The sequence below is a fragment of the Ochotona princeps genome, chromosome 26 (assembly GCF_030435755.1).
Source record: "Ochotona princeps isolate mOchPri1 chromosome 26, mOchPri1.hap1, whole genome shotgun sequence".
In the NCBI taxonomy this organism is placed as follows: domain Eukaryota; kingdom Metazoa; phylum Chordata; class Mammalia; order Lagomorpha; family Ochotonidae; genus Ochotona; species Ochotona princeps.
The window spans coordinates 5,590,091-5,616,151 of NC_080857.1; the positions used below are offsets into that span (position 1 = coordinate 5,590,091).

A 26,061-nucleotide genomic window follows, 5' to 3' on the forward strand; every position below is an offset into this window, starting at 1 on the left:
TTTCCAGGAAAAAAAAAAAGTCTGTTTTCCCAGTAGGAATGTTGTATTTGAGTTCTCATTTGTGAAACGTTTGGTTGTTCCTCCGTTATTGTTCTGGATACCAGTCTTACCCTCTGTGCTCACCACCACGTGTCTGGGGGAAGTTCCCTGCTGCTGCTGGCCGTGCACTTGTCTCCTCCGAGACCCCTCTCGCGCAGTGGTCTCAGGCTCTCTCATGTTACCCGTTTGCTTCAAACACCTGCTGATGCTGTTTCACCATTCCACTTTAGAGCCACACAGCAGGAAGCTGACTGGGCAGCCCGTGTGCCAGCCTGTGGACTTGTCTCCAAGGGCACCAGGTGGCCACCTGGACTCATCACTGAGAAGCCCACGTCAGTAGCTGCAGGTCTTTTCTCTGGAGCTTATTCTAACTTCTTGGTTTAAGAGCTGTTTCCACTCTCCTCCCACCTTGGGAGGAGAGAGAGACACACACATGCTCACCTGCTGCCCTCCAGGGCCACCTCTGCCCCCCTGAAGCTGACAAGGGACTGCTCTGCCGCCAAGCTCGAAGACCTGGGTTGGGTGGTGGAAGACCAAGAGCTGACACAGGGTTGCCCTAAACGGCAGGCTGTGCAGAAGAGGCAGGAATGAGATCATCCTTGTTGGGCACAGAGCTCCCTAGGTCTTCGCGCCTCTGCCTCTTATATTCCTGAGGGTCAGCAGTCTGCAGCCCGCAGGTGAGCTCAGAGCAGGAAATCGCCAGCCCCGCTCCGGTTTCTCATGCTCCCCTCCCCTACCCACTCCCCCACATCATGTGTGGACGTTTGGGTCTTCAGGCTCCCTCCAGCACTTAGCTGTCCTTGACCTGACTTCTCAGAGCACCGTAGTGACCTTTTGGCCTTGCCATTGCTCTGTCGTGTATGCAGGGCAAGGCCTGGGATGTGCTGGGTTGGATGTGGAGCACAGCGTGGAGACTTAGCAGTGGCAGAAGCTGTCAGCATGCTTGACTGGCTGGCTGGAATTGCCAAACCTTGCAGGCCCAAGGAGACACTTAGCTGTGTTTAGAACTTCTTCTGAGAGCCTCAGTAGAAACATATCAGGCAAGGAGTTGTTTCCAGCCAAGCTTGCAGCAGCAACGTGCCAAAAAAACACTCTCCCCATAGGGAAAGACTGACAGACCTCTGTGCTGTTGGATCAAGCGCTTTTAAAAACACACAGTAACACAGCCGGCTGTGGCCCGCTGCTGACTGCGGCTCTGGCACCCCCATGTCAGGTCTACTTGCTTCTTGGGGGGGGGGGGAGGCGGAGGGAACTTCCTCTTGTCTGGGAGGTGTTGGTGGGATTGGGAAAGAGGGTGGGTTGGGAGTCAGCAAGATCTAGTTGAAAGCGCCTGTTCCATCGCGCTTGGGCAAATGAGTCCGTTTCATCTCTCTGAGTCTCTGGCCAGTGTGGACATGGAGCATGCGTCTGTTGCGTGAACAGTACCTTCCTGGCAAGCGTGCTGTGTGACCTTGTAGACTGCTTAGTACCCTCCTTGGTCCCCGTTCACCCCATCTCCGGGCAATGATGAGACGATCCAACATGCGGTGTTCCGTGGCTTCTGCCGCCCTCTCCCCAGTCCCACACCATCCTTCCAGCTGCCCCGTCTCGACTCTAACTCCTGCCTTTTGCCCAGGGATGTTTAAGCCATTGCGTACTCGCTGACACTGTTGGCCCTGCAGACAGTTATGGGAGGTGTTTATTCCAGACAGGATGGGAAAGCTTTAAGCTTCTCCAATTCAGAGCTAAACTGGCAGGCCTGGGAACACAGGGCTCTTACTTTCCAACGTACATTTTCAGTCTCAACCTCCTCACTCAGACAGGAGTTTTGCCCTAATGAGATTCTGACTCTTGCTGGCTGGCTTAGTTGGCAAGTTATAGGTAAAAATTCCAAATGGAGAAGGTGGCAAAGTTGACTAGTCACCATGCAAACACAGCTGCAGCCTCCCCTCACACTCACATGGAATGGACTAGAAGCCTCAGCTGCGTTTAGCTGACAGCTGCAAATTTACAACCAGGTTGATGTCTTCTGAAGAACTCTGAGCAATAAAATCTCAGTGTCTTAACATGGGAGAGAGGCTTCTGGAACTTTACTAACTACATCCTGCTCCCTGCTGTTCCTCTGACTTCCTCCCACACAGGCTCCTCCAGCAGGAAAGCAAAGAGAGGGCCTGGGCAGAGTCCAGGTAAACTGGGGGAGAGGAGCAACTGTTTGGTGCGGTGGTGAAGTCGCCCCTGGGCATGCCTGCATCCCGCATCTCAGGGCCTGGGTTCGAGTCCCAGCTCTGCCTGCCATCCGGCTTCCTGCTGATGAGCATCTGTGCAGGTGCAGCAGCTGGGTCCCTGCTACTCAGGTGGGGTACCCAGTTTGAGTTCCAGGCTCCAGGTTTCAGCCTGGCCCAGCCTAGTTGTTATGGCTATCTGCAGAGTGAACCAGCAGGTTGACATCTCTCTACATTTAAAATAATATTTTCATGAGGGAAACTAGACTGTGAAATATTTAGATGAAGTTGTGGGTGGTTGGTCTCTGATACAGAGTAGAACTCATTTTTTTCCTTTGAAAGTTGTGATTTTTTGCATTGATATAAACAAAATGGAAAAGATGTATTATTTAAAAGCCTGAATTACAGAGACATGGGGGAGAGAGATATGCAGAGAAGAATGTGTACTTCTGTCCTCTGGTTTATTTCCCAGCGCTGGGCCAAGCTAAAGCCAGAAGTGTCATCCAGGTCTCCCACATGGTTTCAGAGGCCCAAGCACTGGGTCCATCTTCTGCTGCTTTCCCAGGTATATTAGCAGGGGTTGAATTGAAAGCGAAGCAGCCAGGACTCAAACTGACACGCCTGTGGGATGCCTCTACCATAGGCAGCTGCTCAACTTGCTGTTCCACAGCTGGCACCTCAGTGGATGTATTTCTTTCACTTGCAGTAGCTGCCTCTTTGAAACCTGCTAGATCCCACAGGAGCATCTTCTGTGCAAGCGCCTGCTGTAGGTGAAGACCCCAGGAAATGTCTGGGACTGCTGGAGGGAGCTCTGGAAGTGGCTGTATGTGCAGGGTTGACACTGTCCAAAGCCGATAGTGTCAACCTGGGGACCGGGAGCCCACATCTTAGCTTGTGCACTTGTAAACGCCTTTTAACAAAAGACCATTCTAGGTTGAACCATCCAAAGGTGAGCCCATTTGGTTTTGTGTGTCTCTGTAAGTGGCCTATTGCTTAAAATAAATGCACTTCTATTTATATGTGAATGCCAAAGCTTCAAGCCTTGGGTCTTGGCTTCTGTGTCTGTGATACGTGCCTCTGGGGAGAGTTTGGGCAAAGTGGCCTTCAAGATTTGCGAATTTGAAGGAAAGCCTGGGAGAGCTGCTTCTCAGGGCTTCAGGATGAAGTGTGGCTCAGGTTGGCATCTCATGTCGACTCAGTTCCCAGGAATTTCTTTGAAATTCAGGAGTCCAGCTGCAGGAATAACTAGCGCAAAGGACTGGTCCTGTCCTTCCACTGGCAATGAAGCAAAATGTTCAGAAGATTCCAGTATTATCACAGCCCCCTGCCTGCCAGCCCTGGGATCCAGAGGCTAGGGTGCTTGTGTAGACTTTCCCCCCAGGTGGGGTTAGTGCCTGGGGTCAGGGAGCAGAGATGAAGAGACCAGCTGCTCTGTGCCATTGAACTTGGACCATGTAAAGAAGCCTGTGTCACCTGCATTGTGCCAACACTGGCCAAAGACCAGCAGTAGACATGGGAACATGATTGCTTTCTGCTCTGCATCCTTGGGACAAGTTCTAAGACCTGTGGACACAAGTTTGTTCAGAGCCTCACACGTTGGAGGGTCATGAGTGCTTTATTTTTTTGGTAGGGCTTGTGCTATATTGGACAGATTTAATGTTTTTGTAACATCATGGCAGGGTTAATCATCTGAAAATTTTATTGAGCGCTCTAGGAGACCTGTTAAGGTTGAAAAGAGTAAAATGTTATTTTGTAATACAAGGGTGATTTTGTCTGTTTAGCATATGCATAGCTATAGCTTTGTTTAAAAACGGGGCAATCTTTGTAAAAGGAATTGTACGAATGTGTATTATTTATTGATTATTATAAATTAAGATATAAATGACGATTTGCATAATTTATACCTGTGGAAATTAACTGGAGTATTTGTCATTTGACTTTTTATTAAGGAATATTGGGTTTGGTGCTATGATGAATGATCTTGTAAAATTACACGTATTCTTAAGAAGATTTCTGAGCATAAGTTTCCTGAATGGACCATCTCATTGGTAACACTTCGTTTGGCATTTGTGTGTTCCTCTGCCAGAAATGAGCTATCTTCCCTGATCTCCAGTAAAGACACTCTGCCGAGGTCATTGTGAGGCCAGCTGTCTCTACATCTGCAGATTGCAGGGGAGGTGCTGTCGGTAGACTGTGCAGAGGTACTTGAAAAAGCAGTGAAATTGGAAATTAAAAAATGAGTTTATTAAGGGGCAAAGTGTCTTGAAATCCACACACAGTCTTTTTACAAAAAAGACCCCTGCTGGGAAGTTGCCTTGAGCTTTTCCATGTGAAGCTCCAAGAAGGAATCACGGTAGAATATCATGCGTCGGTTTCCACAGGCCATTGGCTGCAGGACCCCAAGCCCAAGGGCGCCCGGGCACTGTCTGTGAGACAGTACAGTACTGAGGCCAGCGCTGTAATAGCTGCTTCCCCAGCATTCCATGCTGAGGCACCAGTTGGAGTCCCACGTGCTCCTCGGATCCAGTGCCCAGCGAATGCACCTGGGAGAGTAGTGGAAGATTCCCCAAGTGTTTGGGCCCCATTGCCGTGTGGAAGACCCAAAAGGAGTCCCTGGTCCTTGCTGCAGCCTGGTCCCAGCCGTTGCAGCCGTGTGGGAGTGAACCAGCAGATGGAAGATTCTCTTCCTCTCCTTGTTACTCTGCCTTTCAAAAACAAACAAAAACCTTTAAAGAACAGGATAATGTTTGCATAAAATCTTCCTCAGTACCTTAAGTCATTTCAGGTTCCTTTAAATACCTAATACATATAAATATGATTTGTGGATCATTACTGTATACCATATTGTTTAGGGAATGGCAGTGAGAAAAAAGAGTGTGTAAATATTCACTACAGACCACTGTGTTTCCCCAAATGCCTTCAGTCCCTGATAGGCTGAGCCAGGGGGTGTGGAGGCAGCGGGTGCAGAGGGCTGCTGGAGGGCGGCTGGAGGTAGACTGGGCTTGAATGCTGAGCTTCTCTGACTAGTTTCCGTACCAGTCAGGGTTCCCCAGAAAACAGCCTGATGATACATCACCTGGGGTAGAGAGGGTGTGATCCAAGGGCGCTAAGGATGAGGGAAGGAGGGGGCACCAACAGGAGGGAGATGAGGGAAGGAGGGAACACAGACAGGAGGGAGTGGAGCAGTTTCTGCTGCGTGTGCTGCAGACCCGGCACTGTGCTGCATCCAGCACTGAGCCCATCCCAGAGCCCTCGCCTGCTCCTGCCTGCATTCCAGCCACGAGGCATACACCTGCTGAAACACAGGGAAACAATGCAAAGGTTCTGTCACACACGAAAGAAGAATCTGCCTGTGAACACAGCAGTGAACCAGGTGAGATTCAGTCAAGTCAAAGACCTGCCCTAGAAGTCAGGAGGAGGCTGCCAGGAGGGCAGCTGAGTGGTCTTTTTTTAAAAGTAGTTCTATGTGTTAGAGAGATTATTTATTTGAAAGGCAGAGTTAGAGAGAGAGGAGACATTGAGATCTTATACCTGCTGGTTCACTCTCCACTTGGCAACAACAGCCGGGACTGGGCAGTGGTGCCACTTGGGTGATCAGGGTAACAGCTAGCACTAGAGGAAGGAGGCAAACAGGGCCTAGGCAGCCCACAACTGTAGGCCACGTGGGCAGAGCAGGTGGGGAGCAGGGACACCGGTTGAAGCTCTGCCCCACAGATTTACTCCTGGCCTGCCTGTGGGATGGGAGAAGGGCAGGGTGGGAGAGGTGCCAGGCTTTGGCCTCTGCAGCTGGAAGGGGGGCTGTGCTTGGCTGCTAGAGGGAACTGTGGGCAGAGCAGGTCTGGGGAAGATTATGGGTACTGGTTGGGAGGCGGTGGTGGACAAGAGGATAGTTTGAGGCTGTTGTGTTTGAAATGCCCCTTTGCTGTTGTTTGTCCTGTCCCTGGCCTTTGGTTCCAGGGTTTGAGGATGCTCACTGTCCACACCAGAGTCACAAGTCCCTCATGTCCCTGAGGCTGTCCCCACGGGCATCCCACAGGGCCCTCTCTTGATGTTGGACTCAGTCTGGTACTCCTGGCCCGAGGGGAGAAACAAAGTAGAGTGAGGACATAGGGAACGCAGAGAGGGAGTGAGCAACTGAGAGTGCCTGCAAGGAGGCTGAGGCCAGCACGCCTTTCCAAGTGGGAGCATGAGCCCTGCCTGGGCAGTGTGTTCCTGCTCAGAGGCATGGGTCTGCACAAGGCAGGTGGCTGTGCTGGTGGGCTGAAGCTATGCAGAATGGGGTGCCTTTTTCTTCCCCCCATGAATTACAGGAAGCTTCAGGATGGATGGCAGCCGTGTCAGCCAGAAAGCACAAGAGCAGTGGTGTGGCACTGTGGTGCAGGCGACCTGGCCTGCTGAGTCCAGGTTGGGACCCTGGTGTCAATGGCCAAGAGAGAGCAGAAGTGCTTTATCCAAGTAAGAAATGCTCAGAACAATACTGGGACAGTTAGGGGCAGTCTCCATGGAGCCTTTTCTAGCAAAACCAAGATCTCTTCATTGTTGCCAAGTGTTTAGTATCCAGTGTACCTGCTGGCAAGGAGCTCCAGAATGGATCAGGTCTGGCCTGGTCCCAGTCCCAGGCCCCCTCTTTCTCTCACTCACTCACTGTGTGTGTATCCTGGCCATCAGGGAATAGTGAGGATACATCCCTGTCCTTCCCACTGCCCCAGCATTCTTCCAACTGTGTTTCCTCTATATCGCTGTCCCTGACCTCATGGTCCAACATGGTGTGTGCACATCCAGACATCACATCACATTTTATGCTGTGGGATGCAAGAGGTGGCAGCAAGGGAGTGTTCCTGGCTCTCTTGGGAGACTTCTCCCAGGCTATAGGGTCAGCACAAAAGGAGATGATGGGGTCGGCACTGTGGCTCAACAGGTTAATCCAGCACAGGTTAAGAAGCCCAAATGGGTGCCAGCTTATGTCTTTGCTGCTGGTCACTCCACTTCTGGTCCAGCTTCCTGCTAATATGCCTGGGAAGGCAGTGGAGGATAAGCCAAGTGCCTGGTGTCTGCTATCCAGTTGGGAGACCTGGAAGGGAATTCCATGCCTCTGGCTTTGGCCTGGCACAGCCCTGGTCATTGTGGTCAGTTGGGGAGCAAACCAGCAGAGAGAAGATCTCTCGCTCCCTCTTCCTTTGTAACTCTGTCTTTCAAATCACAGAGAGAGAGAGAGACATGAACAATAGTCAAAACACCAAAAGGTTGCTTACAAGGTAAACCCCTCAGCAGGGGACAACTCCCCCACAAGGTTGCTAGGCCTTCCCTTTATTTCATCCGGAGGCACTGGAGTGATTGTGGGGTGGATCTCCAGGCAGACTGGAGATGGGAGAGTTTGGGGCTGGGCTCCAGCATTCCCTGTTTCCTTGCCCCTTTCAGAAGCACTGGGAGTTTCCAGAGGTCAGAAGCAGGAGTGTCCCATAGTAATTTTATTACAATGACTTGAAGGTCATGGTGTGTGGGTGTGGGGGGTGGTACACCCTGCAATCATGCTGGACTCCTCCAGCTAGCACCGGCTGTAAGTTCCCAACACTGGGGACTGTGCAGTTCCTGCCACAAGCACTGGGAGGAGGAGGAAGAGAAAATGTATAGAAAGGGAATTATCATGTGGCTGGCTGAGTCAGTCAGCTACTAGCCATGGGGGTGGGGGTGTCACCTGGAGCTGTCCAACAGTGGGTTAGCTGGAGCCCCCAGACCTCAGCTCCTCTCCCTCCCTCCGCACAGCAGCTAGCCCAGCTGTTAAGCCGCCTGAGTGCCATGTTAGAGTACCTGGGTTTCATGGCTGACTCCAACTTCCTGCCAGTGCAGGCTCTGGCTGGCAGCCGAGGATGGTTTAAATCCACAGGGCCCACCTCCTGTGCAGGCTCTGGATTCAGCTCCCAGCCCTAGCTTTGATCTTGTGGCATTCACCAAAGGGGAACTCTGGCTGTCTCTCTGTCTCTCAGAATAAATACATAAATTTAAAATAAAGGTAACAAAAGTTAAATGAAAAGCGAGTATTATTTTGGTGCAAAAAGTTTTGAAATCCATGCACAGTTTTTTCATAATTGGCATTTCAATGAACTTCTTGAGGAGTTTTCGTACACTTGGATTAATGTGGAATGAAAATTAGATAATACCAGGGAAATACTGTCAACTGTCATTGTGAAAATAGCAAGATGATGTCAAAAAGCCATGATTTGGCATTATGAAATAGATACGGGTAAAGTTATTTGAATTGCTGTGATTTGCGTTATTACCATTTGTGACTACTTTTAATTACAGTGCAATTTTAGTAAAACTTGTTTTACTAACATTTTAATGAATTGTATATTTTACATCAGAAAAAAATAATAATGCAGAGTGGAAAGTAGCCAGTGAGATGAGGAGATAAATCCAGATGGTTGATGTCGGTAATGACCCAAGATTTGCAATGAACACTCTACTGCTCATTACAGTCACACACTTATCATGTAGTTATTTGAAAAACAGAGTAACAGACAGAGATCTTACCAGCTGCTGGCTCACACCTCCAGTGTCTACCAGGTCTGGAGCAGGCCAAAGCCAGGAGTCTGGAACTCCAGGGGCGTCTCCCAGACAGAAGGTAGGGCCCAGGGACTTGGGGCATCATCTGCTGCTTTCCCAGGCACATGTTGAGGGAGTTGGATTGGGTGCAGGGCAGCTGGGACTCAAGCCAGTGCTTCTATATGGGATGCTGCAAGTGACAGATTATTAGCCCACTGCACGATAATGCCAGGCCTTGTTATGCACTTTTTAGAAACTTGAGATGTTCCGATCTATTACAATGGCTACTAGTTTGATTTGGCCTGGGTTCAGCCCTGGCTGTTGCAGACATTTGGGAGGTGAACTAAGGGTAAAAGTGTGCTTGCTTGCTCCCGCTGCTCGTTCTCTAGGTCTCTTTCTATCTATCTCTTCTTGCCTTTCAACTAATTAAAGCCAAAAGAAATGTTTTAAGCTGCCAAAACATTATAACAACAACAATATTTTAAGGAGAAAATGAACACATGAACTATTTAAATTTTTCTGTTTACCCCAGTTCTCGTTTTCATTTTTGTGTAGTTTACACAAAGCCTAAGCAAGGAGTCCACAGCACGCCATGTGCTGAAGTTGGTCCCCTCTCCTGGGGTGAGGCCTTTTTCATTTCTTTACAAAACAAACAGCAATAATTGATCACATCATCATCCAATCCCACATTTAATCAGTTAATATTTTCTGTCATGAATTTACTTTTTCCTTTTGGATGGTTTCTTAGCCAAAGCACCCAAGAGTATTTTCATTCATACAAAAGAAAGCTTTTTTGTTTGTTTCTGATCCACTTGTCTTCCAAAAGAATAGCAAGTATCATTAGAATGGCTGGAACAGTTTTAACCAAACATCACCAGATTTAGGCTTTCTCCACTTTTTGGTTGATTTGTAGAACATATTTGAGAAACATGTCTATAAAGTAACCTCTTGTCCGCGAAGATCCCAAGTAGGACTGAGCTCTCCGTGAGTTAGCCACTGTTTAGTGAAATATAAATATCCTTCACACATTTCAGCACTCAGGATCCGGAAGAATTCTTTGTATCTCTGGCTTGTAACAATGTCTACTAATCCTTGTCTCACTTGCCTTTAATCAGCATGGGATTTTTAGAGCAACACTTTAGACATCTTCGTAATTGAAGTTACCAAGGCAACACAGGGCGAGTGAGGGCTTTTTGGTCACTGAAAGAAAAAGTACCAACCAAACAGCACAATGTGAATGACCTTACATGATGCCCGAGACGCAGCGCAGGTCATGGCGGAAACACACGGCTGCATCTATGCCAAACACTTCAAACCACATCACTCCGGGTTTTCTCTTTAGGGATTTATTTTCCTAATGAATTCTGGAGTTCTGTAAGTGACCTTTGCTTGACTGTTAGGAACACAAAGGTAACACGCTGGTGACTGTGGCTGCCCTCCAGGGCTTCCTGGTCGAGCAGTCTGCCGGTAGTTCCCAGGGCAGGCTGGCATTTGCTGCTCTGCCTCAGAAGGACTGAGCTGAGGTGTTAAAGGAATCATTCTGGTTTCCCTGAAGCCAGCATCGCTGGAGTAGGAGCAAACTGAGTGAGCATGGGAAGGACAAGCTGGCGAGGTGGGTAGGGAGAGCAGATTCGAGAGAGGCAGGGTACGGCCAGCAGTGCTTCCCGCTGGACCTGGGTTGGCCAGCCTTTCAAGGGAAAGTGTGGCCAGAAGGGAGGGACCCCAGTGAGCAGGCCATGCACTGACAACAGTCCTGAACAGAGTACAGGCCTGACAGACAGCCACAATGCTCAGGGCTGTACCAGGAGCCTCTTCTGAGTCTCCCACGTGGGTTCAGGAGCCCAAGGATTGGGCCAGCTTCTGCTGCTTTCCCAGGCATGCTAGCAGGAAGCTGTGCTGAAAGTGGAGCAGCTGGGATTTGAATTGTACCCATAAGATATGTTGGCGCTGTGGGCAATGGCTTTACTCACTATGCCACAACCCTGACCTCACTTTTACTTTAAAATTTAAATAAAGCCAAATAGGGCTGCTGATGGAGATGTGAGAGCAGGAAGGGCTAGGAAGTTGATCCGCCCACAACTGCCCACCGCCAGACCCCTAGCTTGCACACTGCGATGTCAGCCTTCTCTTGGCAGGCCAGCCCCGGGAATCCCTTCTGCACTTCACCCGGGACAGCCAGGTCCACGGCTCTTGACAAATCGGGCCATTTGCCTTTCCAAGGTGGGGGCTGGTCAGCGCACTCTAAGAGCTTCTTGATTTTGCCTGTGAGGATGCCGCGTTTGGGGGAAAGTGCAATCCATAATCAGAATTCAAACACAAAGCCAGGCTTCTTACCAACTGCTTCTTTACTCAAAGCTATTTTAAAAAAATTTTTTTAAAGATCATTTTTATTTGAAAGGCAGAGTTGCACACACAGAGGGAGAGATACAGCGAGAGATCTTCCTTCTGCTGATTCACTCCTTCAAGTGTTGCAACAGCTGGAGTTCAGCTAGGTCAAAGGCAGGAACTTGGAGCTTCTTTCGGGTTTCCTATGTGGGTGCAGGGGCCCAAGCCCTTTGGGCCATCCACCAGCTGCTTTCCCAGGCCATTAACAGAGAGCTGGATTCGGAATGGGGAAGCTGGGGCTCAAACCGGTGCTCATATGGGATGTAAGCACCACGGGCAGAGGCTTGATAAGCTAAGCCACAGCACTGGCAACTCTTGCTCTTTTAAAATGCAGAGCCATAACAGAGCCCACCCATCTGAGTACACACCTAAACATGAGAGGGTCGGCCCAGGCACACAGGATGATTGCTAGCAATCTTCCAAGGTTTTACAATGTATCAAGCGCTTATTCCAAATGTAGCAGCGAGGTGGTTCTTCAGGTCCCTGGAGCCGGCAGCTCTGGGCAGGGTCGAGCACCCAGTAGGTGTGCACAAAAGGCGTGCATTTGGGGATACTCTGTAAAGGTAGACCAAGGTTTTGCTACTTCAACTTGTAGCTACGAGGTGTGGCCGAGAGCCCCGAGAATGACTTAAATGAGGGCCTCCTCTCACCAGCGGGTCGTTCCGCTTCCACCACACGCGGAAGGCCCCGTGCCACTACTGGGGGACGCACTACAACAAGGGGCGGCCGAGCTCGGCACAATCCTTGCACCCCCGGCAGAACAATTACGGCCCTGGAAGAGCCACGTTCTCGGTGTTGGGGCGTGGGTACCAGGCGGAGCGACCCCGAGCCTCTCGGCTCCACACGCTGTGGGCCGCAAACGCCGCCTCGGCCTCTCCGGCCGCACCCGTTGTCTCCCCGCTCCTGAGTGGCTGCGGGGCCGGGATTAACCTTTCACCGCGGCGCTCTGTCCAATCACAGGCCCGCTCTCAGGCCGCCGCCGCGGGGCGAGGCGGCGCGGTGCGGCGCGGGCGCCGGTGGGATTCTCCAAGCGGCCGTGCGCCGTTGCCGCGGGCCGTGCGCGGGCTGCGGGCGAGGCGGGCGCTGCGCAGTCTCCGCAGGCGCCGGCGGGAGGGGTCCCGGCGGAGGCGCGGCGCAGGCGGCTCCAGGCCCAGGTGAATGGAGTAACCTGACAGCGGGGACGAGGCGACGGCGAGCGGGAGGAAATGGCGGCGGCGGCGGCCGCGTCGGGCGGCACCGGGAGGCCTGGGCTGTGACGCGAGCGCCGGAGCGGGCTCCGATGGTTCTCGAAGGCCCGCGGCGCCCCGTGCTGCAGGTGAGGCGGGCTCCCGCGGCGTCGCTTTGTGTCCCGGGGGGGTGGGGAGGGGGCGGGGAGCGGCTCCGCCCGGCGTGGACTCCGCGTGGGCGCCCTGGGCCCCGCGCCGCGCGTCGGGGCCTGCCCGGGGCCCGCGGCCTGGCCAGGCCTGGGCGGCGCTCTGCGGGGTCGGGCGCGCTGCCTGCCCTCGGCCGCCACCTCCCGCGCCTCCTCCCGGGACTTTGCGTGGCCGCTCTGGCGCAGCGTGGGATACTGGGGGCCTCCGTCCTCGCCAGGCGTCCCCCTTAACCCATGACGAGCTGGGGCTTTTGACAAGTCCTGGCTCGGCCCCACGAAAGTGGTGCGGCGACACCGTGCGCCCCGGGGCTGGGCTCTGCTGGCCTGGTCGCTGCCTGCGCTGGCCCCAGGGGACTCCTCTTAGGGCGTGGAGGGGGCGAGGCCGGGGCCCCGACGGGTGGGGTGGGTGGGTGGGAAATCCCTGCCGGGGACTGGGTGTGCTGATTGGCAGATGACCAGATCTGGTCCCAGGAGGCGGGAGGCCGTCCTTGTCCCTCCCTGTGGCTGTTCCTTTGCCGGGGTGTTGATCCTGGATAGGAACCTTCTGTGAACTTGGGGCAGGCCCAGGTGTGGTTGAGGTTCTGTGGATTGTCAGGACTTTGCCCGCGGGCAGTGCTGCCTGCCTGGTGGGTTTGTAGCAGCGGCCATGGGTGCTTTGGGGAAGGAAGGTGTGTGTTCCTTGCACGCACACCGAGTGGTCTGAGTGTTACTCCGAGTTCTGTGTTTGTGGCTTGGAGTTTTCTGCTCTGAACAGCCCTCTGCCAACGGTCTCCCTGCGGCTTGTTTTCCCTCCCAGCCAAGTTAAGAGTTTAGTATCTGGGAAGAGGGATTGTAAGAACTGACAGGTTACCTAAATTGGAGTTTTTGTTGCAAACATTAAACATGGTGAACAAAAATATCCATCCCAACTACACACTCAAAGAATGGATTGAAAGATGGGTTCTGGAGTAGGCTCAGGCAATAAATGTTGAGATATTACTAATATGAGAACTAGCTTCTGGAAGAATCCATTTGCACTGCAAGGTGTATGCTTTAAGACACCTGTGGTGTATGTGTCTGGTATGCCAAGCAGGTACACACACACGTCTTTATGGATATGTAATTATCCAAAAGCTTCATTTAGAGCATATTTTGTGAAACTAACTTTTTTGAATGTACAGAAGATTGCTTTTAGTGTAGTCGCTGTGAGCCAGATAATAGATCGTGGGATTACTCGTGGCACAGAAATGCTTCTTCAGACAGGTAGTTTTGGTTTCAGAAGCAAAGGTCTTTCCCTGCAGTTATCTTTCCTTCGATGTGGCCATCTCCTCCTATGGAGGTGAAGTTCTGGCTACTGAATGGCTTCGTGGTTCCGGTGTGTGAGTGGTGTAGCTAGAAGGCTTTGCTGTTGCTGGGTGCTCCTGTTGCCACTTGAGATGCCGTTTCTTTTGGATGTGGCCTAGAGAGTGTGTGGGGCTGTGTGTCGTCCGGGGGCAGCGTGGCACTGACTTGAGGGAGGGTGGCATAGGGTGTAGACATGTGCTATCCTGTGCTCCTCTCCAGAAGCTGCAGGCTCCCTTCCTGGGGGAAGGCAGGTGCTTCTCGGATACGCCTCACTGGTTACCTTCCCATGGCATCACACTTAGCTGTGGCAGAGGAAGGGGGTGCCAATCCAGGTGAAGTACCGAGGCTGTACCCCGAGGTACTTCTTCTAGAGAGATCTTTTGGAAAGTTGTATTTATTTGTTTATTTTGAAAGGCAGATTTACAGAGAATGAGAAAGATCTTCCATCTGCTGGTTCAATCCCCAAATGACTGCAAGTCAGAGCTGAGCTGACCTGAAGCCAGGAGTCAGGAGCTTTGTGCTTCGTGTGGGTCTGCAGTATGGGTGCTTGTGCCCAAGGTTTTTGGCCATTCTTTGTTACTTTCCCAGGCCATTACCAGGGAGCTGGATTGGAAATGGAGCCGCCAGGAGTTGATACCACCTGTATGGGATGCTGTTGCTGCAGGCACTGGCATAAGTTGCTATGTCCCCTCTCCCCCAACACTTAGTTGTCCCCTTGCTTCGCAGGCCAGGGACTGTTGAGACTCCGTGCTGATGGCCCACATTGTGAATCTGGCAGCGGCAGAGGCTGGGTTGAGTGACGGCTTGGTTTCAGAGATGTTGGCACTGCCGATCCAGCCTGATGCTAGGGGAGAAGTTTGCAGCGCCAGTCAGTCCTCAGTGAAGCCCCGTGTGGTCTGTGGTTAGCTGAGCTGCCCATGGGTTCTTTTGTCTCCGCCTGATAAAATGTAAGCTGAACCATCTTAACCATGTCTGAGTGCGCCGTTGGATACACTGGCAGTGTGCTGCAGCTGTGCCCACTGCCCAGCTCTGCCCCTCCCTGTGCCCGGCCCCCAGCAAGCCCTGCAGCATTCCATCTCTGTGAATGTGCCTGTCTTGGAGCCGTGCAGCGTTTGTGTTCTTGTGCTGGCACGGTACCTCTGGGGCTCCTCCTTGTTGTAAGTGTGTCAGAATTTCCTTTCCTTTCCCAGCTGAGTGATGTTGCATCATGTGTGTTGATGGTCCCCAATTTAGGGTTTCTCTATTGGAGTTCAAAAGCAGTACACATTGTAGAAACAGGAAGTGGCATTTGAACCTGAGTCGCTGAGGCTGGGCAGTGGCAGCAGGCACAGCTGCTAGGTGGTCGTGCAATCTTGAGAGGGAGGCCCTGGACCTGCACAGTGGATGACATCTGTTAAATGCATTCCATCTTGGGATCTTTTTGTCCAACATGATGGGTTTATGAAGACACAAGCTTGTCATAAGTCAGCATTTAAGTGTGTATGTACCTGTTTATCTGTTAATGGCCACTTGGATTGCTTTCATCTTTTACTTTTTTAATACATATATTTTATTTTTATTTGAAAGGCAGAGTTACAGAGACAAGGAGAGAAAGAGATTTTCCATCTGCTGATTCACTCCCCAGATGGCCACAGTGGGTGGAGCTGAGCTGATGCAAAGCCAGGGGGCAGGAGCTTCTTCTGGGTCTCCTGTTTGTGTGCGCGGGCCCAGGGACTTGAGCCATGCTCTGCTTTCCCAGGCCACAAGCAGGGAGCTGGTTGAGAAATGGAGTAGTCAGGACTCGAGCCAGCACCCAAATGGGATGCCAGTGCCAAAGGCAGAAGCTTAGCTTACTATGCCACTGTGCTGGCCCCGCTTTCATCTTTAGTCAACTGTGAACCTGCTAGCAGTACATAGGTCTGTCAGTACTAGCTTGTGTCTGCTTTTTACCCCTTTTCTTTTGGGTGGGGGATATACCCAGATGGGATCAGATTGTTACTTGATCCGCAGGACACTCGAGTCAGAATGTGCTGCAACTGGAGTTTCATACAGACAGTGGTCATCTACAAACAGTTCCTCCATGTCAGTGAAAGACTTAGCACGTCGAGGCCCAGGATTTACTCATCTTCATGCTCTTGGTTCCCATCACAGCATCTTACAATGACTTCAGATGGGTGCATTGGCTCAAACATGGGGTGATGTGCTTGTGTCGCTTCTCGGCCTTTTGGCTCGGATCTGAGTGTGGAGTAATGTGCTTGGTTGAATGCCAGAGCGAGATGCCGGTCAGATCTGTGTTTCACTTGTGTGCACAGAAAGCTGGAGCCAAGTGAGGGGCTTTGTTCTCCAGGAGCGTGGCTTCTCCTGAGAGCCTGGTGGTGCACACGTGCCGTGCCAGCTCGCGGTCACAGGCTCCTCCGCAGCCTGTTCGCTCGTGCACCTGGACTTGTGTGATTCCTTGGTGGTTGCTGCCTTAGCCTGTGGGATCGGATTCGGGCCTTGCCGTTGCTGGTGTTCTGCTGCTTTGATGTTCAGGAAATGCTTCACAGTGGAAGGCTGATTGCTGCCAAGGAGACGCCAGTATCAGTGCATTCTGCAAGAGAGGGTTGGTTCTTCGCCAGCCGCTTGTGGTCTGTTCCTTTGAGAGAGAACTGGAGTGGCCCTACAGTAGCAGAAGGACTTTGAAGATACCAGTGAGGGTGGGTAGGGGTAGCTTAGGAAGGAGAGAGCCGCTGAGTGAGGGCAGGAGTGAGGCAGCCTGCCTGTGGCAACAGTTGGCTTTTACCCTTTGTAGTTTGTCAAACTGAAAGAGGAAATGGGACTAATTATAGCTGACGTTGATGAATGAAGGGAAGTAAACCAATTAATCAGAGGCAGCAGGTTGTTCTGGATGGAGAACACTCATTTACATGCATACATTGAAATGACATCAACAATATATAGATGGAGGGTTTCATGTTTTCCAAATGATGAAAACATTTTCATGTGCTGTTTTAGGGCCACATGTTAAAGCCTCGTGGGGGTGGGGCAAACAGGAATGCTTGAGTATGCAGGTGAGAACTGTTGTTGCGATTTCATTCAGTGTAGCTCATTGGTCTCTGAGCTGGTGTCCTGCAGTGTCAGGGGCTCATTCAGGCTCTGGTCACATGCCACATAGCAGTCCATTCAGAAGTGGACTGCCCGCTGGACAGTGCAGGCAGTCAGGGCTTGCTTGCAGTGTTGTGCTGGTGTGAACAGTAGGACTGTTTGTGTAGGGAGTATCTGCTGGGTACATGAATGGATGGAGAGAGAAAAGCACGAGTCTTCGAGCCATAATTGATGTTGTGGTTTTCAGTGTTAGATTTTGAGGGGCCGGCATGTGGCGCAGTATAACCACTGCCTGCAGAGCTGGCATCCCTGTGGGTGCTGGTTCAAGTCCTGGCAGCTCCCCATTAATGCTCCTTGGAAAACAGTGGAAGATGGACTCTGAGTTCCTCCACCCGCATGGGAAACTCAGGTGGACTTGTAAGCTCCTGGCTTCGGCATGGCCTGGCTCTGGCTCTGTGGACCTTTGGGGAGTGAACCAGCAGGTGGAAGATCACTCTCCCACCACGCGTGTGTGTGTGTGTGTGTGTGTGTGTGTGTATGTGTGTGTGTTACCCACCCACCTCTCTGTAACCCCACCTTTTAAAGAAATCTTTAAGAAATTGAGGACAAAATTGCTTCCGCATTTATTTCAGTCAGAGAAGTGTTGGTACTTTAACATGTGTGATTACTATACATTTTATGTAAGTAAATTTGTAACTAAGAAAGCGCCACAGTGCACTGTGTGAGGATGTCAGTAAGACTGGAGATAAAGCGTGGTGGTTGCTGCGGGGCTTCCAGCGTTGGGATGCCTGGGTCCCAGCGAGCACCTGCCTCTGAACTGCAGCTTCCTGCTGAGGCACACCCTGGTAGGCAGCTGTGATGGTGTGATTGGTTCCTGGGCCCCAGTCTGGGGACCCTCATGGAGTCCCAGACACCGCCCTCAGCCTCTCCGCTGTTGGAGACCTTAGGGAAGGAGCAGTGGGTGGGAGCGCTTTGTGCTCCCCTAAGTAAATAACAATGGGCACCAAAACACATGACAGGCCTGAGTTTGGCCTTAGGAGTTTGGTTTTTGAGGTTTATAATGGCATTAAATGTTCTGAGATTTTTTATAAGGTTTAGAGAATACTAAAAGCTTAAGTGTTACATGGATATTCATGGCCAGACATAGTGTCTGGCATATAGGAAGTGCTTTGATTTATGGAGTGAATAAGTTAATTTACAGCTTTATGAAAAGTTACATGAGAGGCAGAGAATCAGAGCGCTCCCACTGCCCCCATCCTCTGAGTCCCTCTCCGATGCCTGCTATGGCTCCAGCTGGGCTGGGAGCGAAGCCTGGAGCCAGGAGTGTCAGCCAGGCCTCCCGTGTGGAGCCACGGCTTGAGCTGACACTTGCTGCGTAGCAGGGTCTGCCTTGTCAGGAGAGACTTGCTGATGAACACAGGTATTTAGGTGAGAGGTGGACGTCTTAACCTGCAAGTTAAACACCTCCCCCTGTGACGCTTTTTGATATTTAGAAGCTAGCAATTTTGTAGGGAATAATATTGTTTGTGAGGCTTTTCAAAAGATTGTTACTATTATGATTTTGAACAAATCATGCTACTCTGTGAGGTAGGCAGGATTGTGTGAATGGAAACATTGTAGACTGAGGAAGGTGATAAGAATGGAGGAACAAAATTGCTACAAAGTTGGAATTTTACTGGTATTGCCCGTCTTATTGTTGAGAGCAGGTTGACCTTGGTTGTTAGGGTTGTTTTAAGTGACAGTTAAGTGTTTATAGTGAAACGTATTTTAAAAACATTTTTACTATTTCTTTTACTTGAAAGTGTGACAGCAAGAGGAGGGAGGGAGGGAGAGACAGCGATGTTCTCTCTGCTGGTTCACTCCTCAGATGGCTGCAGAGACAGAGCTGGGCTGCTCTGGAGCGTCTTCAGGGTCTCCCTGTGGCCCCGGGCCCAAGGCCTTGGGCCGTCCTCTGCTGCTTTCAGCAATGGACAGGAAGTGAAGTAGCCAGGACTCTAACCACTGCCCATATGGCGCAGGATTAGACTGCGAAGCCACTGTGCTGGCCTCTGAAACACACTTGGGAAACTCTTCTAGGGGTTGGAAGATAATGTCAGTCAGCCATTCAGAAATATAGTAATAATTAAAAAAAAAACACTTAAAGAACTTGAGTAATGAGAGAAGACTCTCAAATTAGACCTGATCTTGGCAGTGCTGTGGTGGCTCAGCGCCCCTCCCCCGCAGGAAGGAGGAAGTTGGTGGGCTCCTCACTGTGGCACTGTGGGTCTGTCTGCCCTCTGTGGGAGGGTTCACACGGAGCCCTGCTTGTCTGTTCCACACACCTGCTGCGCAGCTGTTACTTGTGGGTGTTTTATACCTTTTCCCAACTTTTGCAAATCCTGTCAGTTCTTGGGTGAGTTTTCTCTCTTCTGTCTCCCTGCTTTCCCCCTCTTCCTCCCTACCTTTGCTCCTCTTTTCCCTTCTTTAGTTTTTTACTAAAGACGTAATCATGATATTATCAAAAATAAAAATTTTCTTCTATAAATTTAATGTGATAACATAAAGCCTTTCATTCACTACGATTTTTGTCATAACTTTCACTGTCTGAATGGAATTGCATTATATAAAGTGAATTACAAGTTACCAAACCATTTTTGGTTCGTTTTTGGGCGGTAGATTTGGGCGGAGTGGGAATGTCTGTACTGTCCTGGGTGGTAGTTAAGCAGGGACATCTCTGTGTGAAGTGGTTTTGTTGTACTGCTGTAAGTTCACTTCATGTGCAAGGATTTTTATTAATGACACATATACCCAATAGTATAAAAACATAAGAATTTCTTTTATGTTATGTGCTTAGGTATTTAAGATATCAGCGTTTAAATTCTCATAATGATTCTCTTCCTCATTAATTTGGCTTGACATTAATATTTATGTATATTAAATAATAGTTATAAATAATTATATGACATAAATAATGCACTATGGATATCTTGGACATTTCCTACTTTTGTATTTTTATAACGTATGTATGTATATATTCTTTTGCCTGTACATGTAGCATTTCATCATGTAGGTAACAATTTAGTGAAACAATTTTCTTGGTGATGTCTGTCCTGCCAGGAAGTAGGACATAAATTTTTGTTTGTTTGTTTGTTTTACTTTGAAAGGGAACTAGTAGATTCATACCTAGGTGATTTTATTTTGTGTGTCCTGTTTTGTGACTTATTTCATCTTAGATGAAAATGACTAGGTAGCTTGGCATGCAGGGGAGGAAAATGCTTATACTCTTAGGTGATCTTTCTGGGGTCTGCAAATAGAGCTGAGAGAAATCAGCCTTAGCGAGGGAAAGGCTTTACGGGTTGTTTGACGCTACTGTTTTCTGTGCACTGAGGGTCTAAGGAAAAGTGGAGTCCCAGAGAAGCACTGCAGAGACTTAGAGCGTGTGAAGTGACTGGAAAGGCCGGGGACTCCCAGGGCCAACAAGGTGTCAGATTGGGACTGTGTGGGGCAGACACATGGGCGTCTTGGGAAGCCCTGGGTGGGGCCGGTCCTCGTTGAGCGGGGATGGGCAGAGCGGAGAGCTGTTCCCAGGTGTCCTCGCTCTCGGTTGCCAGAGTGACGTATGCCCCGTCCCCTTCAGGAGGAAGTGGTGTCCCAGGCTGATCTGGCTAAACAAGCCCTGTAGACTCTGGATACTTTTACTGCATTAGAATGCATTTTCTAATTCCATCCAGGTCGCCCCGAACCTGGGCCATTCCTGCTGCCTGCTGAGTACGCCTTAGCCAGAAGCCAGACTTGGCAGTGTAACCAGGATTCACACCAGGTGGCATCTTAACTGCTGTGCCAAATGCCAGCTCCACACTTCAGAGTTGTTTGAAAGGGACTTGTGAACCGGGTTTTGTAAAATTGATAGTTTAAGTCCTGTTCATCAACTAAAATTAGAAAATGACCTGTTGGCTTTGTATTAACAATGTAAAATAAATTGCTGTTGTACTCGGTGTGTTATTCTAATATATTCATAGAATTGTCTGGGGAAAGAATTTGGATAATTGAGTGATGCTTTTGTAGTGACTGAGCCACTTGAAACTTGAAAGGATTCCAGCTCAGGATTGTGGTCTTCCTGGGGCAGAGGTGACCGAGGACTCACACCGGGCTGGCCCTGGTGCCTGTGAGTTTTGCATCTTCTGCTGGTGTTGAATGGAATCTGAGATGGCCTTTGAAGCACAAACTGTCTTGCTGGGAGATAAGAGACATGCTCCTGGGCCCAGCGGCGTGGCCTAGCGGCTAAAGTCCTCACCTTGAACATGCCAGGATCCCATATGGGTGCCGGTTCTAATCCCGGCAGCTCCACTTCCCGTCCAGCTCCCTGCTTGTGGCCTGGGAAAGCAGTCGAGGACGGCCCAAAGCTTTGGGACCCTGCACCCATGTGGGAGACCTGGAAGCAGTTCCTGGCTCCTGGCTTTGGATCGGCACAGCACCGGCCATTGTGGTCACTTGGGGAGTGACTCATCGGACAGAAGATCTTCCTCTTTGTCTCTCCTCCTCTCTGTATATCTGACTTTCCAATAAAAATAAATAAAAATCTTTGTAAAAAAAAAAAGAGAGAGAGACATGCTCCTATGTAATCCTGGCTTTGCCGTGGTGTTCGTTAAGTGTTTTAAAAGCCCAGATTCATTGAGAGAAAGTCAAGAACTCTCCCTTATGCCTAATTGGGTTGTACTAACAAGTTTGCTTTTCTGTCCCTCCCTCCCTGTCTTTTTCTGTCTCTCCTCCCCCTTCAGTTGTATTAGCCTTCAGTTGTGTTAGCACATAATAGTCATTTTCTGAAGAGCAAATTCTTCAGGTATGTACTATTGTCTTGTCTCCAACAGATACAGAAACCATTGTACCAGAGAGCTTACTCTGCCAGGTTGCACATGAATGTTGTCAAGTGACATTCTTGTAATGTTGTAACAAGTGAGTTGTCTAAAATACTTCCTCTGATTGCCTTTAAGTTATCTAGGGTATGCGTTAATACTGACTTGGAAGCTTTGAAACTATGAACGTGTGGCTTCTCTGCAAGTTTGCTCAGTGCGGAGAGAGCATGGCCTAGGCCCTGCCGGGGTGGCCAAAGGGACTGAGTTGGCGGGTGGTGGTAGCTGAGGCGTCCCTGTCGCCACGGCCAGTGCTTTCTGAGCCTTTGGTTTATGGTCCCTTCAGGAGAGCTGCAGCTTCTTTCCAACATGAAGATTGTAAATAGCATAGAACTTGTAGAGTTGGCTTTATTGTGCTTTGAATATGTGCTTTGAATTTTGTTCTGGGAGAGCGGGAGTTGCTCAAGGGCTTCATGCGCATGTGAGACTGTGGTCAGAGGCTGTTGGTTTCTCAGCCAGGCACCTCTCCTGGTGACCTTTGGTTTCTCTTAGAATGCAGGTCTAGACAGTAACACATAATCATTTTTAGTTTTTCAGTTCTCTACAAAGTGTTATTTTCAGAATTTATTTACCTTGATTTCCTTGTAACCATTTTGAAACCTTTCTTTGTCCCCAGATCACTGGAAGTTGAGCATGCCCTTGATGCGGTTCTTTCTCATGTTCTTTGTTTTAGGATAAGACCTGGAATCCTAAAATAATTCGAATGTCTTTTGTTTAAGGTTGAATGTAATGACATAGGGACCTATTTCTTGCTTCTTGTGTCCTAGGGCTCCCTTGTACCTGTGTTCACGTTCAGCTCACTGGAGTCTTCAATGCGATGCTATCTTTGTGTTTATCTTTAGAACAGAAGCTGGGCTGTGCCATCACAGCGTCCCGATGTGCTTCAGATGGTAGCACCATGGAGGCCGCAGGCGCACCAGCAGCCAGGCTGTGACTGATGGGCAGCCTGTGGAAATCAGAAGCGAGCTTTTATTTTACTTCACTGTGTCTAAGTTGGCGATAGGCAGACGTTGTGGAACAGCCTTTCCAAAGTCACAGATAGAAGTTATTTGACCAGCAATTTAGAATCTTTAGCTGCAAAAGACTCACATGGAGTTATTCTGCCCGTGCCAAAGTGGTTACTGTTTGCTCACCTAGGAAACTATACAACATTTTCTTACCCGTAAAGATTCAGAGATTTTTGTTATGGTCAAGTTTAAATGTTCCCCAAAAAGGTAAAAATTGGCAAAATTGTTAGGCTTTCTTTTTTCGCATTATTAGATTGCCCATTGCATTTTAAATCTTGGATTTGCTTTTCCTAACTAAAAAGTGCATTGTCAGGGCCAACCTCTGTGTATTAAATGAATGAAAATTAACTTAAATATTAGAACCTTATGGGAGATCTAACTGGGAGGGTTACCTGGCTGTCCTCAATTTGTTTGCAAGTCCTTTATCTTTATACCCACCCTTCAGTCTGGAGGGAGTGGGTGAGATGTGCATTTCCAAACCCAATAGAAATCTATCTGCACCTGCCCATGCTGCTCTTGTTGTATTCTGTGGATGTATTCTAGGACTCTGATCTGGTGTAGCAGATATTTAGACATGTGTGAAGCAGGGCAGGAGGAAATTTCAGTGAGTCAGGCACATGTCTTCTGTTAGAAAATGTGTTCTTGGGAAAGAATAAGGGGTGTGTGTGTGTGCACATGGGAGCTGTCCATAGGTTTTTTTTTTTTTTAAGATGTTTTTGAGAGATATGAATTTTTTTTTTAAGATTTATTTTATTTTTTTTTATTACAAAGTCAGATATACTGAGAGGAGGATAGATAGAGAGGAAGTGGAGCTGCCGGGATTAGAACCAGCGGCCATATGGGATCAAGGCAAGGACCTTAGCCACTAGGCCACGCTGCCAAGCCCTGTCCATAGGTTTTTATGTCTTTCAGGTGGACATGCTCTTCATGCTACAAACCTGCATGTCCTGGGTGTGGCTCTGTGCAGTGAGTGATTGAACAAGTGGAAGACAAACAGTTCCTATACTCAGGGAAACTGGAGTCTAATTACAAGTGTTTAAGTGAGAATAGAGATTTGAAAGAGATGATTTAAATAAGAATTCTTTTAAAATTGTTGAAGCACACTTTAATGTATAGTTTAGTGTGCCCCAGGCCTGTATGGGTGGAGCCCATAGGCATATACTTGTTTCAGGGTCCAGTACTTTTAAAGGGTCAGTTAGGAGCTGTTAGGCATTCGGTGCCCAGTGGCCCCTGCTGGTGGGTGAGCCGCGAGCTTCTCCGTACTGCGCACGTGACCCAAGCCACAGGTTGGAAGCAGCACAAGCTACGGGTCCAAGGGGCAGGGATGCTCAGCACCGTTTGGGACCAGATCTCCTAGAGGGAGTGGATAGTTTTCTTCTCTGAAGATTCTCAAATACCATGTTTTCTTTTCTTTCTGTTTGTGAAAGCTGGCAGAATCCTCATGTTTGGGTAGTTCCACATTTAATTTCTGTACTACTGTGTTTTTGGTAATTCCTTTCACATTGCGGTGGCTCCATTTTCCCTGTTTTGGAGCCTAAATGCTGATAACTGTTTACCTTTTATTTCACCATTCATTTTTATTCCCAGGTTGATCTGTGGAAGGCAACCACTGATGTTTTTTTCAAACTTACTCCGTGGCTGAGATGGGAAAATTGATGAGAACTTTGTTCTGTCATCTGAGTTGAGCAGTGCTTAGAGTATATAGCACAGGAGGTGGGTGAGTTTGCAGCTCCCGCCCGGGCCTCCCGGCTGGTTTGTGACTGTAGGTTGCTGTGCCGTGTGAAGCTCCTGCCTGGAGGTGAAGCCAGGTGTGAGGAGCAGTGTGGCAGGAGATGCAGCTGCCATGTTCCAGCCAAAATTTGCTCTGTTCTGTGGGTCTTGGCCCCGCTTCCCTGGCCCACCTGTCTTCTTTCTTGCTTTCAAACAGAATTCTCCCCTCCACTGCAACCTCTCCCCCACCTCCCAGTTTACTAAAAAGGAAGAACTGTCTAGATTCCTCCCAGTTTGAGGGTTTCTGAAACAGCGTTCAATTCTTGGCGGTTTTTAGAAATATTTTCTGATGGTCACTAGAAGACGTGCAAGGAGAGGATTGCTCAGTTTTGGCAGCTCTTAGAAGCTTCTAGGTGGAGCTCATGGCTGGATGCTTGCAACATGTGCTGCTAGAGGGCTGCCGACTTCCCCTTCACGGAGCCTTTCTGCTTTCCTGAATCCTGGGTGAATGGCCTGCTCACTGTCTCCATGGAGACCTCAGGCCTGATGCCTGCCACTTCTTCTGACCTCAGACTCTCCTGTTCTCTCTGCCCTTGATTTGTTTGCTTTCTGTTCCTTTTTATCCTCTTTATTTCTTTATAAACTTTCATGTATTTTCGTTTTTCATGAGAGGCAGAGAGAGCTTATACCCGCTGGTTCACTTTCCATATGTCCACAGTAACCAAGGCCCAGTCCAGGAGCCAGCAACTCCAGCTGGGTCTCCAGTGTGGACAGCTGAGATCCAAGAACTTGAGTCACCCCACTGCCTCCCGGGGTGTGCATCAGCAGACAGCTGGGTTGTCAGGGGCCCTGGGTGGTGCCCCGGGCCCTGGCAGGGGCTACGGAGCACTCTGAGTGGTCATTGACCACGTGTCCAATACCTGCCCTCCTTGCGCTCCTTGCCCTCTCTACCTAGGTCTTTTACACAGTCAGTACTGGTTTACAATCATGCGGTCTACTTTTGTTCAGAATTCAGAAATTCAGCTGTAGCAAGCTTGGCGAGTGAAAGTTTGTGGGCTCCTGCAGTGAGAAGGTCTAGTTTTGAGGTAGGGGTCACTTGGTTTATCTTTGCTGTCTGCAGTGCGGCTTTTTTCCCCTGTGGTGTAGGGTGATTTCAGCAGTAGACAAGGCTCCTAAGTCCTCGAGCCATGCTCCGAGCGAGAGTTTCTTTGCTGAGGCATCAAACGAAAGTAATAAACTTTGTGCTGTGGGATCAGCATGAGCTGCCGAGCAACAGGTGTAAGAACAGATTCTGCCCTTGACTTGTGGAGTTGGGAGATGCTTTACAGACAGTAAGTGTCGCAGGTGATGTGCCCTGGAATACTCAAGGAATGAAATACTCATTTGTTTTGAAGCAGAAGGTGCAGAAAATATTTTTTTCGAAAGTTTGTTTTCATTGGAAAGGGATACTTACAGGCAGAAAGAGAGAGAGAGAGAGAGAGAGAGAGAGAGAGAGAGAGATCTTCCAACTGTTGGTTCACTCCCTAAGT

At 49.6% G+C, this 26,061-nt stretch overlaps 1 protein-coding gene across 1 annotated transcript in view; it reads left to right on the plus strand.

Moving 5' to 3' along the window:
• Window positions 1-12,227: 12,227 nt before the first annotated feature.
• DICER1 (dicer 1, ribonuclease III) overlaps window positions 12,228-26,061 on the plus strand; it is a 56,629-nt gene continuing 42,795 nt past the window's right edge. The window contains exon 1 of the mRNA XM_058655554.1: window positions 12,228-12,483. The gene's annotated coding sequence lies outside the window, so the exon portion shown is untranslated. The remainder of the gene's footprint in view (window positions 12,484-26,061) is intronic.